Source organism: Rhinoderma darwinii, chromosome 11 (genome assembly GCF_050947455.1).
Source record: "Rhinoderma darwinii isolate aRhiDar2 chromosome 11, aRhiDar2.hap1, whole genome shotgun sequence".
In the NCBI taxonomy this organism is placed as follows: domain Eukaryota; kingdom Metazoa; phylum Chordata; class Amphibia; order Anura; family Rhinodermatidae; genus Rhinoderma; species Rhinoderma darwinii.
Genome location: NC_134697.1, coordinates 16,716,841 through 16,728,891, shown reverse-complemented (window position 1 = coordinate 16,728,891; position 12,051 = coordinate 16,716,841).

Below are 12,051 nucleotides of genomic sequence, written 5' to 3'. Positions count from 1 at the left end.
AGTAAGATTTATTATGTTCTCTTAATCCTAATTACTCCCACACATGGCTTCATAAACATTCAGACCCGCACTGTGCGCTTACCCAACACAAGCATTTTATCCATTTACCTTCCTACAAGCGAGATAATTTTCTCTTCCTACTGTGTACAATAAGTTTATTATATTTAGTAACGTTGAGTCTGGTAGAAATTGGTACAATATGCAAATGTGGCAATGTTCGTGAAGGGCTGACCTCAAAACTGAATATAATACAGCCGAATGAGCCAACTCAAGGACAACTATTACCAAGATACACCAGCAGTCTAAGGTCCGGTGCACACGAACATTTTTTTGCGGCTGCAATTGACCCGCAAATCTGCGGGTGAATTGCGGCCCCATTCATCTCAATGGGCCCATGCACACGACCGTGGTTTCCATGGTACGTGCATTGCCCTGGAGCCTGGACCGCAAAAAGATCCATGGTTCGTTGAAATGAATGCACACGGTAATGTGCACGGCCGTAATTTGCGGGTGACACTCCGCGGCCGTCCGAGCCGCAAGTCACAGCCCGTGCACACCACTACGGTCGTGTGCATGAGGCCTCATACCTTTTGGGTTTAGGCCCAGTCTTAGGAGTGTGCGACTGGGGGTGTCACAGATGGCCTGACACTTGAGGCTAGCAGTATTATTTAGAGATTGTATAGAATTATTAGGTTGCTTTATGTTGGAGCTGTTATTTGGTTATTGAATGTTTTGTATTATTTGAGCACTTTATGGTGGTATTTACTTCGCCATTGTTTGGCACTGCACAGTACACTTGTAAGGGGGTGATATTGCCCCTTTTAAGTTGAACTGTCTTCTCTGTGCAACCTTTGTTTGTTGCACATTTCTTTCTGTGTTCCCTCTTGTGTGGAGTGATGACTGCTCCTGTTTTATCTGCGCCTATGTTTTATCTAGTGTATGCCTGTCATGTTATTAGCAGCCACTAGGTGTCACTGCAGTACCAGTGACATAAGATATAGAGCTGACTGACAGGAAGTGAAGGACAGTGGGTGCCATGTGACTCAGGGAGAGAGAGAGGCTGCAGCCTGTGAGGAAGAGTAAGGGCCTTCCTCAGCCTGAAGAAGTGAATGGAGGCTGAATCCTTATTATCCAGGAACTGTAGAAGAGAGTCCAGAAGAGGCTGGACGCAGCCTGCAGGGCTTCAGAGGGAAGCCTCCATGACGGGACCTAGTAGGGAAAGAGTTAACTGTGAGGGAGAGGTAGGGGGAGGTGGATGGGAGGCAGGGAGGAGTTAGGGGGCCGTTACTGGGCTTCCCGCTGCTTTCGGCATTGAGCCGGAAGCAGCGGGAGGAGTAACACAAAAATTCATAAGCTCCCACCCTCCCGCCCTTTTGTTCGTTGATCCTTTGTGGTCTTTATGTGAGTCCGTCTATGATTGTTTTGTTTTACTGTGTGCTTATCTAACATGTTGTTTTTGTTTTCATTCGGAGCAGGTGCAGGTGTCATAGCAGCTGGCGGGGGGAGTCCTTGAGGTCGGTCAGTACAAAATGGTGGGGGGGTCGCATCGGGGGTATGCGTCCCCCAAAAAAGGTACATGGTTGAAGACTTCATCGGGTGTTATCCCTTTTGAAGTGGTCTTCTGGTGGTTGGAGCCATCTGCAGAGGTGAGCGGTGCCTCCGAGCTGGTTTAGGGCTGGAGGTAAGGTCTTGGTGGTGTTGCAGATGGCTAACTCCGGTTTTTAAAAAAGGAATATCTAAAATGGCTTCAAGGACTTCCTCTGCTCGGATTAATGTTAACGTTAAATTGTTATTTATGATTCTGACCCATGTTGGGTCATGTGAATTATTAGAAGGAATTCTCTGGTTGGATTCCTAATTAGTATCCGAATGTTTCGGATTTAAATAGCATTTTCTAAAACGGTGAAATTAATAAACGGCTGCTGTGGCCATTTCACATCCAACCTCGGTGTCACGTGTCTTTTCTAAAAGGTGGGGGTGGAGGGAAAGAAAGGGATAAGTGAAGGTTCACTAACACACGACTCTACTTAGGCAGGTCAAGTGTATTGCTGATTCTATGAATGGAGCAGCTCTGATATGGTGAAGAAGTCTGCTGAAAGCTACAGGACCCTCAGACTCTCCTATTGGCACCCAGCCAACCCTACAGGACAAGTTAAGTGTTACATTGTAGAGTTCTGGTGAAGCAGAGTGTGTTGTTATCTGCAAAGCTGCTGTTTAATGGCGAGTTGGTCTTTAAAGGGACGGCAGCCCGTAAATTGAACTGTGTACTATGAACTATGCTGTGGCACCATTTCCCTGTCGGCAGAGTAAATTGCTTTGCTTGTGAGGTAGTGGGGGGGGGGGGTCCCACAGTGACCCACGGAGGCGCAGTAGGAACAACGACCATCTGGTCGGAGACTAATATTGGACGCAACCGGGACAGGGTGGGACTCCTGCGTTCAGTCGAGGTCCCCGGCCTCGAATTGACTACGCTGCGTATTAGCGTATTACTACTATAATTCACATTAATAAAGTACTAAATAAACCAATTTCCTCCTTATTGCCGCTCTACACACTATTGCTGCAGTGTATGTCGGTGACCGCATTGTATATTGTATAACACTATTATTATTTAGATAACCGCATGGAAGTGGTATTTTACCAATGCGACTGTCACCATACTGTATGGAGTTTATAATTAGGCACTGTACGGTTATTTGTGTACAACAGTACACCATATGGGGGGCAACAACAGAAGGTGCCGCACAGTTTACCATCCAGCGTAAGCTTTCTATGGGGATTAGTAGATCCTTTTCTGAGGTCTGACGTGTGGATCAGATGGGTTGGACTTCTATTGTGCGATTCTATTATTTTTCCCAAGATTAGTGGCACTAAAAGGGTTTGGCAACAGTCTCCCCTTCCTCAATAGTGTTAAAGGGTTTATTCTACCTTTTAGAGAGTTTTTGATATACCATAAATATCTGATAGGTGTGGGGTCCCAGAGCTAAGACCCACATCTATCTCCAGATCAGAGGTCACCCGTTCCTCGTACCTGCCTGCGCGACTCTCCATTTTGGTCTCTGGAAGTTCTGAAAATAACGGAGCTCGCCGCCACATCCTTCATTAATTCTCCACCTGGAACGAGTGGGACAGGGGTCGAATGACCACCGTTCGAGATAAGTGCTGGGACCCGCGTATATCAGACATTTATGGCATATGCTGTGGATATGCCATAAATGTATACGGTAGGACTCCTTTTAAAATGTAGTCTTTGCCAAACTGTAGACACAGATCATTTTGATTGGCAGATGGAAGTTGGATGAACAATTCTGAACTAGAATACAGGCAGGAAGCTAAATATTCTGACAATCCGGAAGTGCAAGGGCCAGACTTTTATAGCAGACCAAAAGGGCGAAACGAATCAAGGCAAGGAATCCAGAGGTGCAGGAATCGAGAAAACCTGGACAACCGATTCAGCCAGTGGTGGATTAAGTAGACCATGGGCCCTGGGCTGTTACCCAAACTTGGGCCCCCCTTCCTCACCGCTGCCCTACCGCACCGTAACTATTTTTAACACTACTTTTTTGGGCAAGCATTAACAGTGTTACGATTTCCCTTGTCACAGGGCTGTGTCCCTACATACTGACAGTATCACACTGTGCTAGGACACATCCTCCTGACAAGGGGAATTGTCTATCAGTCCTGGACTGCAGAAAGACTTTTTGTGAAATACAAGGATTTCCTATAATAAACATGTCAGGAGAGGTGACAGATTCTCTATAAATCTAGTGACTCACAGGTGACGACGTAGTTTTTTTCCTCTTCTCCATCCAGTCCAGACTTCATGACAACTTTTCCCGGCCATGACCCATTTCTGCAGAATTTGCCACTCAGATGTCTTTGGCTCCTCACTTTTCCAACATTTCCACACCTATAAACAAAGATAATATTATCATGGTGCCACACACTGTGCCCCTAAATATAATAGCACCAAACACTGCGCTCCTGAATAAAACAGTACAAACACTGTGCCCCTAAATATAATTGTGTCAAACACTGTAGATAGCACCACACACAGCCCCCTGTAAATAGCGCTACACAGTCCTCCCCCTCTGTAAATAGCGTCACATAGCCCTCCCCCTCTTGTATATAGTGCTACACAGCAATCCCCCTTAGATATAGTGATACACAGCGCTCCCTTCTATATAGTGCTATACAACAATCCCTCCTTGTATATTGTGCTACACAGCGTCTCCCCCCTTGGACCTGCAGCTCTTGTAATTGCTCAGTATAACGTCCCCCGTAGCTGCCCCCACAGTATATTGCCACCCATAGCTGCCCCCACAGTATAATGCCCCCATAGCTGCGACACAGTATAATGCCCCCATAGCCGCGACACAGTATAAGGCCCCCATAGCCGCGACACAGTATAATGCCCCCATAGCCGCGACACAGTATAATGCCCCCACAGTATAATGCCCTTCATAGCTGCCTCTACACAGTATAATGCCCCATAGATGTGACACAGTATAATGCCCCCATAGCTGCAACACAGTATAAGGGTATGTTCACACGGCCTATTTCCGGACGTAAATCGGGCGTTTTTGCCCCGAATTACGCCCGAAAATAGCGCCTCAATAGCGCTGACAAACATCTGCCCATTGAAAGCAATGGGCAGACGTTTGTCTGTTCACACGAGGCGTATATTTACGCGCCGCTGTCAAATGACGGCGCGTAAATAGACGCCCGCGTAGAAGAAGTGACCTGTCACTACTTTGGCCGTAATTGGAGCCGCTATTCATTGACTCCAATGAATAGCAGCGCTAATTACGGCCGTAATTGACGCGGCGTTCAAGCGCCTGCACATGCCGGTACGGCTGAAATTACGGGGATGTTTTCAGGCTGAAACATCCCCGTAATTTCAGCCGTTACGGACCCCCGCCGTGTGAACATACCCTAATGCCTCCATAGCTGACACAGTATAATGCCCCATAGCTGCGACACAGTATAATGCCTCCATAGCTGCGACACAGTATAATGCCCCCATAGCTGCGACACAGTATAATGCCCCCATAGCTGCGACACAGTATAATTCCCCCATAGCTGTGACACAGTATAATGCCTCCATAGCTGACACAGTATAATGCCCCCATAGCTGCGACACAGTATAATGCCTCCATAGCTGCGACACAGTATAATGCCTCCATAGCTGCGACACAGTATAATGCCTCCATAGCTGCGACACAGTATAATGCCCCCATAGCTGCGACACAGTATAATTCCCCCATAGCTGTGACACAGTATAATTCCCCCATAGCTGTGACACAGTATAATGCCTCCATAGCTGACACAGTATAATGCCCCCATAGCTGCGACACAGTATAATGCCTCCATAGCTGCGACACAGTATAATGCCTCCATAGCTGCGACACAGTATAATGCCCCCATAGCTGCGACACAGTATAATTCCCCCATAGCTGTGACACAGTATAATGCCTCCATAGCTGACACAGTATAATGCCCCCATAGCTGCGACACAGTATAATGCCTCCATAGCTGCGACACAGTATAATGCCCCCATAGCTGCGACACAGTATAATGCCCCCATAGCTGTGACACAGTATAATGCCTCCATAGCTGCGACACAGTATAATGCCTCCATAGCTGCGACACAGTATAATGCCTCCATAGCTGCGACACAGTATAATGCCCCCATAGCTGCGACACAGTATAATATCCCCATAGCTGCGACACAGTATAATGCCCCCATAGGTGCGGCACAGTATAATCCCCCCATAGCTGCGGCACAGTATAATGCCCCCATAGCTGACACAGTATAATGCCCCATAGCTGTCTCCACACAGTATAATGCCTCCATAGCTGACACAGTATAATGCCCCCATAGCTGCAACACAGTATAATGCCCCATAGATGTGACACAGTATAATGCCTCCATAGCTGCGACACAGTATAATGCCCCCATAGCTGCGGCACAGTATAATGCCCCCATAGCTGACACAGTATAATGCCCCCATAGGTGCGGCACAGTATAATCCCCCCATAGCTGCGGCACAGTATAATGCCCCCATAGCTGACACAGTATAATGCCCCATAGCTGTCTCCACACAGTATAATGCCTCCATAGCTGACACAGTATAATGCCCCCATAGCTGCAACACAGTATAATGCCCCATAGATGTGACACAGTATAATGCCTCCATAGCTGCTACACAGTATAATGCCTCCATAGCTGCGACACAGTATAATATCCCCATAGCTGCGACACAGTATAATGTCCCATAGCTATGACACAGTATAATGCCTCCATAGCTGACACAGTATAATGCCTCCATAGCTGACACAGTATAATGCCCCATAGCTGCTACACAGTATAATGCCCCATAGCTGACACAGTATAATGCCCCATAGCTGACACAGTATAATGCCCCATAGCTGACACAGTATAATGCCCCATAGCTGACACAGCATAATGCCCCATAGCCGACACAGTATAATGCCCCATAGCCGACACAGTATAATGCCCCATAGCTGACACAGCATAATGCCCCATAGCTGACACAGTATAATGCCCCATAGCTGACACAGTATAATGCCCCATAGCTGACACAGTATAATGCCCCATAGCTGACACAGCATAATGCCCCATAGCTGCGACACAGCATAATGCCCCATAGCTGACACAGCATAATGCCCCCATAGCTGACACAGTATAATGCCCCCATTGCTGACACAGTATAATGCCCCCATAGCTGACACAGTATAATGCCCCCATAGCTGACACAGTATAATGCCCCCATAGCTGACACAGTATAATGCCCCCATAGCTGACACAGTATAATGCCCCCATAGCTGACACAGTATAATGCCCCCATAGCTGACACAGTATAATGCCCCCATAGCTGACACAGTATAATGCCCCCATAGCTGACACAGTATAATGCCCCATAGCTGACACAGTATAATGCCCCATAGCTGACACAGTATAATGCCCCCATAGCTGACACAGTATAATGCCCCCATAGCTGACACAGTATAATGCCCCATAGCTGACACAGTATAATGCCCCATAGCTGACACAGTATAATGCCCCATAGCTGCGACACAGTATAATGCCCCATAGCTGACACCGTATAATGCCCCATAGCTGCGACACAGTATAATGCCCCCATAGCTGACACAGTATAATGCCCCCATAGCTGACACCGTATAATGCCCCATAGCTGACACCGTATAATGCCCCATAGCTGACACCGTATAATGCCCCCATAGCTGACACAGTATAATGCCCCATAGCTGTCTCCACACAGTATAATGCCTCCATAGCTGACACAGTATAATGCCCCCATAGCTGCAACACAGTATAATGCCCCATAGATGTGACACAGTATAATGCCTCCATAGCTGCTACACAGTATAATGCCTCCATAGCTGCGACACAGTATAATATCCCCATAGCTGCGACACAGTATAATGTCCCATAGCTATGACACAGTATAATGCCTCCATAGCTGACACAGTATAATGCCTCCATAGCTGACACAGTATAATGCCCCATAGCTGACACAGTATAATGCCCCATAGCTGACACAGCATAATGCCCCATAGCTGACACAGTATAATGCCCCATAGCCGACACAGTATAATGCCCCATAGCTGACACAGCATAATGCCCCATAGCTGACACAGTATAATGCCCCATAGCTGACACAGTATAATGCCCCATAGCTGACACAGCATAATGCCCCATAGCTGCGACACAGCATAATGCCCCCATAGCTGACACCGTATAATGCCCCCATTGCTGACACAGTATAATGCCCCCATAGCTGACACAGTATAATGCCCCCATAGCTGACACAGTATAATGCCCCCATAGCTGACACAGTATAATGCCCCCATAGCTGACACAGTATAATGCCCCCATAGCTGACACAGTATAATGCCCCCATAGCTGACACAGTATAATGCCCCCATAGCTGACACAGTATAATGCCCCCATAGCTGACACAGTATAATGCCCCCATAGCTGACACAGTATAATGCCCCATAGCTGACACAGTATAATGCCCCATAGCTGACACAGTATAATGCCCCATAGCTGACACAGTATAATGCCCCCATAGCTGACACAGTATAATGCCCCATAGCTGACACAGCATAATGCCCCATAGCTGACACAGCATAATGCCCCATAGCTGACACAGCATAATGCCCCATAGCCGACACAGTATAATGCCCCATAGCTGCGACACAGTATAATGCCCCATAGCTGCGACACAGTATAATGCCCCATAGCTGACACAGCATAATGCCCCATAGCTGACACAGCATAATGCCCCATAGCTGACACAGCATAATGCCCCATAGCTGACACAGCATAATGCCCCCATAGCTGACACAGTATAATGCCCCCATAGCTGACACAGTATAATGCCCCCATAGCTGACACAGTATAATGCCCCCATAGCTGACCCAGTATAATGCCCCCATAGCTGACACCGTATAATGCCCCATAGCTGGCACAGTATAATGCCCCATAGCTGGCACAGTATAATGCCCCATAGCTGACACAGTATAATGCCCCATAGCTGACACAGTATAATGCCCCATAGCTGACACAGTATAATGCCCCCATAGCTGACACAGTATAATGCCCCATAGCTGACACAGTATAATGCCCCATAGCTGACACAGTATAATGCCCCCATAGCTGACACAGTATAATGCCCCCATAGCTGACACAGTATAATGCCCCATAGCTGACACAGTATAATGCCCCATAGCTGACACAGTATAATGCCCCATAGCTGACACAGTATAATGCCCCCATAGCTGACACAGTATAATGCCCCCATAGCTGACACAGTATAATGCCCCCATAGCTGACACAGTATAATGCCCCATAGCTGACACAGTATAATGCCCCATAGCTGACACAGTATAATGCCCCATAGCTGCGACACAGTATAATGCCCCATAGCTGCGACACAGTATAATGCCCCATAGCTGCGACACAGTATAATGCCCCATAGCTGCGACACAGTATAATGCCCCATAGCTGACACAGTATAATGCCCCATAGCTGCGACACAGTATAATGCCCCATAGCTGCGACACAGTATAATGCCCCATAGCTGCGACACAGTATAATGCCCCATAGCTGCGACACAGTATAATGCCCCATAGCTGACACCGTATAATGCCCCATAGCTGACATCGTATAATGCCCCATAGCTGACACCGTATAATGCCCCATAGCTGACACCGTATAATGCCCCATAGCTGACACCGTATAATGCCCCATAGCTGACACCGTATAATGCCCCATAGCTGACACAGTATAATGCCCCATAGCTGACACAGTATAATGCCCCATAGCTGACACAGTATAATGCCCCATAGCTGACACAGTATAATGCCCCATAGCTGCGACACAGTATAATGCCCCATAGCTGACACCGTATAATGCCCCATAGCTGCGACACAGTATAATGCCCCCATAGCTGACACAGTATAATGCCCCCATAGCTGACACCGTATAATGCCCCATAGCTGACACCGTATAATGCCCCATAGCTGACACCGTATAATGCCCCATAGCTGACACCGTATAATGCCCCATAGCTGACACCGTATAATGCCCCATAGCTGACACCGTATAATGCCCCCATAGCTGACACAGTATAATGCCCCATAGCTGACACAGTATAATGCCCCATAGCTGACACCGTATAATGCCCCCATAGCTGACACAGTATAATGCCCCATAGCTGACACAGTATAATGCCCCATAGCTGACACAGTATAATGCCCCCATAGCTGACACAGTATAATGCCCCATAGCTGACACAGTATAATGCCCCATAGCTGACACCGTATAATGCCCCCATAGCTGACACAGCATAATGCCCCATATGTACGTACCTAATAAAAAAGAAAACATAATTACTTACCTATCCCGGTTCCCACGAGGGTGGGGGATGCTTCTCCTCCTCTGCACTGTGCTGTGAGTGACTCTGTGCAGACAGGCGCAATGACGTCACTACATCGCGCCTGCCTGCACCGAGCCGCTCACGGCAGAGTGAATGCTGGAGCGAGGCTCCAGCATTCAACCCAACTGAATCTGCGTCCTGCGGATGCAGATTCAGTTGGAAGCGGGCAGCGCTGCATAGTTTTTGACGTTTGTGTGCGGTTCGGGCCGCGATGGGCCCCCTGGCAGCCTCGGGCCCCGATGGGCCCCCTGGCAGCCTCGGGCCCCGAGCGATCGCCGAAACGCCCATATTATAATCCGCCATTGGATTCAGCAGTAGAGCTGTCCGGAGCATCAGTCCTATGTGTGGTTGGAATGTTAAGTCATGCATCCTGTGTGAGGGAGGCGTTTTGTGGCATGTGGTCTATGTGTGAGTGGTGTGTGGTTACTACAGATGTAGCCATCTTTATCTCGACTTTTAATGCATAAAATACAGAGGCAAGAAATTTTAACTTGACTTTTTCAATGACTTCAATGGCTTTTGTTGTGAGATCACGCTGAAACATGTTATCAGAGTCAAGATAAATGTGGCTACGTCTCTATATGCAGCAGGATTCCCATGTGTGAGTGGTGTTTATGCAGAATGAGTACTATATGTGAGTGGTGTTTATGCAGAATGAGTACTATATGTGAGTGGTGTGTGTGGTTAGTATATGTGGCATGAGTCCGATGTGTAAGTGGCAAGTGTGCAATATGTGGGCGACTTATGTGCAGTATGTTCCAATGTGTGTAGCATGTATGTATATGTTTATCTTTGTCTAGCTGTGTTGCCGTTGAAGGCACAGGGGCCCAGATGCACTTCTTGCACAGGGCGATCTTTGCTGTCAATGTTGCTGTCCGCCCCTCGCTATTCAGTGGCCCAAAACTGTAAAGAAGACCGAACATAAACATAACATTTGTTCATAGACATACACACTCGCTCCAAGCAAGTATTCACTACATGCATATGCACACCCACTATATACATGTACTCCCATAGGGGAACATTTATACATCACACATATACATACTCACTACATAGTTTTGCGTATAAACAAACATATGTACGCTCAATACTCGATACGCAGATTCACATGGCCACGCACAGACAGATTCTCAATACATACATGCATTCATGCGTGCACCTGTCGCTCTTGGTTTCCTATGCACAGGCTGACCTTTAAGGATATATTTACACAGTGTGAATTTGTTGCAGATTTCTCAATTTTGCGCAAATTTTGGCAAAATACTGTGACATTTGAAATAGTAGAATCAAATATTGGACATGGTCGGAGCTGGGTGGGAAAATACATCTTGTTCAAACGAGGGAGATGCTTGGTCCCAGGTCCCATAGCAGCAAAAAAGTGGGCTTTCCTTTATGTACAGTCATGTGAAAAGGTAAGAACACCCCATGTAACGTTTTTTACTTTGGAGATCCATCAGTATTTGCTCTTCATTTGCACGGTAATTGAACAAAAAATAAAAATAAGAAATTGACTTTTGACAATTTGATTACATTTTTTTCCAGACGTGCCATTTCCTTCTATGGAAAAAGTTAGCCCATATGCTCTAATCACTGCTATTTCCTCCCCTTAGCAGAAGTCCTGTTTCCTTGGCATCATGTGCGCCATCGGTCATTCCAGTAGGCCGTCAAGTTGTGCTCCAGCCACACCGGCTGCTCTTCCGACTTCCTCACCGGGTAATGGTCTGCCATCCGGCTCAAGATAAAGTTACAAAATAAAGCATTCACGGTATATACATGTAACAGCTGATTTTTTTGTTGTTGAAAGAAAACGGTGAAACGTATACTAACCGCACATAGAGAGCGCATAGGACCAAAAATAGCAAATATGTGGGGGGGTTTTGGCTGCTGCAACCAGAGCAGTAGAAAACTAGTTAACAATGAAAGGGTTTATTCATGTATAACGCATGGCAGGAAGTTCATTGGTGAATATCATTTGTGGATATGACATCTCCATGGCTACAAACTCCAGGAGATAATAGAAAATAAATGACACAAAACATATACAATAATAAAGGAA